The following is a 2,602-nucleotide window of genomic DNA, read 5'->3' on the forward strand; positions in this document are numbered from 1 at the left end:
TTACTCAACATTCATTTGCATTTATTTTTACATTTTGAAACTCATTTAGTGCGGTCAGAATTATACATTGGACGACAGCGCAGTGCTTGTCATGAATGTAGTCAAGATGACCACGACAGCCATCATCATTAAGTTGCAGGAAGGGGCTGACGGACCACTGATTGCAGGCACTACTGTGGTTTGAGAAAGGCCTCTATCCCAGCTTTGATAACAAATGCAATTTTGCTAATCTTTATCACATTCTCAGAATAAATATAATTCAGCCAACTCATTAAAGAACAAATAAAGTTCATTAAAATTAGAACAAACACATTTATATGGCATTAAACATTCTAAAGCATTCTTTCAATGAAAATAATCACACGAAAGACAGGCAGATGTAGCCAATTTTAAAATAGAAATTAGACAAATGACCAGGTGACTTGTTTTAATAAACATTAAAGTATCTACTTCAGACAGGATATCACACTGAGATGAGGACAGATTGCAGTGTCTTCTGAGGGATCAGTATGTTGAGTTGTACACATGCTCTGAATGCTAAGCAATATCCACATGTTTTGCTTCCCAAGATATTTCATCAGACCCCATCTGTAGATCCGTTTGTTCTTTCCTGCCTCACTTGTCGTTCACTGTAGTACACCTGTCATACGGGTATCAGGCATTACGGGGAGAAGGCAAGAGAATGGGGTTTGGAGGGAGAGATAGATCAGCCATAATTGAATGGCAGAATAGACTTGAATGGCCAAGGGCCTAATTCTACTCTTATCACTTCTGATCTTATGACCTAGATTCTCCAGCTCCATTCGTATCTCACAAGTAGATGTGTTCCCCTTATTTCTCCCGACACACGTACCTTTATTGAAATTTACACTTTCCTTTATTCTGCCACACCGAGCCTTATTTGTCGGTTGCACCGTTCAGTATTTTGCAGCAGTGAAGTGGAGCCAGCAGCAAACCCAATGATTAATGTCATGGAATCAGAGAATGGTTGCAGCATAGACAGGCCTTTCAGTCATTGTACCATCTTTCCACCACAGCAACCTTCTAGTTCCATCCACCAGACCTTTCTCCACCACCTTGCAAATAAATGTCTCTCCACCGTTTAGTTATCCAGTTCCCTTGTGAAGATAGAACATGCCTCTATCTTCGTGGCAGAGAGTGCATTCCAGATTAGTCACACTTTGGATAAAATATTTTCATCACGTCATTTTTAATTCTCTTTTAGCTGTTTTCTGTAGTCCTCAAAACCTCAACCAATGAGAACAGCCTTCCACTATCCACTCTGTGAATAGCCCTCATCATTATCTCTCCTCAGTCTTCTCTTTGCCGAAGAAAATAATCTCCGTGTTACCCTTGTAACTAGAGCCTAGATACTGTGAACCAACGGTCTCCTATAAACCATTTCTGGACCCTATTGAATCCTCTCGAAAATGTGATGACCTGCGTTGAATGCAGCATTCCAGTGAGGGTGGACCAGTATTGTATAAAGATTCAGCATTGTATATCTGCTTTCACATTCTGATAAACCTCTGAGTTAAATGCTTATTTATAGCTTTCAACCTGCCCTGACACTTTTTAAGAATTATGCTCCCCACCACAAATCCTTCTGCTCCCCACCCCTTTCAGAACCGTGACCCTTCCATTTTCAATTACCCCAGTAAAATCGTTTGGCTGACTTAATCTCGTGTGAACTGTCCTCTCCATTTCTCTTTGTTCTTTTAGCTGTAACACCACAGGAATCTAAACTCCTCGACTAAAACCAATTCTCCAGCGAGATACCCCTGAAGATGACTACTTTTGAATTCCTGCAATTTATTTAACCTCTTTCCTAGATTCCTAATTTCTTTAGAACCTTTCGACCCATGTAGTTGGTAAAAAAAATGGACCATGACCTCAGCTTCCTCATTCAAAGTGATGTGAAGTCGCTGTGACTTCTTTGACCTTGCGGCCAGAGAACCAGCAGACATGCTGGAATCAGATCCACTATCAGGGGAAACCCCTGTCCTTCCTTTATTATTTTGCGCATCAGCTCTTCATGGATGTGCATCGCAATGGTGCAAATCCAGTCGTGTATGGTGGCAGCTTTCATTCAGCAAGGAACCACAAGATTGACACAATTTTTAACCAGGGTCCTGCAACGATTTAAATTACATTCGGGAGACTAACCTGTCAAGTTTGTCTGACATATCGTTTCAATTTGCTATAAAAACACATTTCCTTAAAGTATTAGACTAATGAAACGTGCTCCTCATTTGTAGGATGTTGCAAGTGGGGTTGTGAGGTGCCATATGTCCCAGATAGAACAATGACATTGTCACATTGTCAACATAACATATGCTAAATATCCAGAGTCGAGTCAAGCGTGTTTAATTGTCATACCTACCACAAGGGACTGAAAATGTGCGGTGCATTTTGTATTTTCTGTATCTGTAATATGCATTTGTCGTCCAGTTGCAGCGGGGCTGAGCCTTTGCCGCCGGACTGGCGTTGCAGACGTTTTGCTTCCGCAAACGCTCCCTGGCGACGGGGCGGGTTAGGCGACGCTCCCTGGCGACGGGACGGGTTTGGCGACGCTCGGCGCCGGGGCTGATTTGGCGACGCT

This window comes from Rhinoraja longicauda, chromosome 35, assembly GCF_053455715.1.
Source record: "Rhinoraja longicauda isolate Sanriku21f chromosome 35, sRhiLon1.1, whole genome shotgun sequence".
In the NCBI taxonomy this organism is placed as follows: Eukaryota; Metazoa; Chordata; class Chondrichthyes; order Rajiformes; family Arhynchobatidae; genus Rhinoraja; species Rhinoraja longicauda.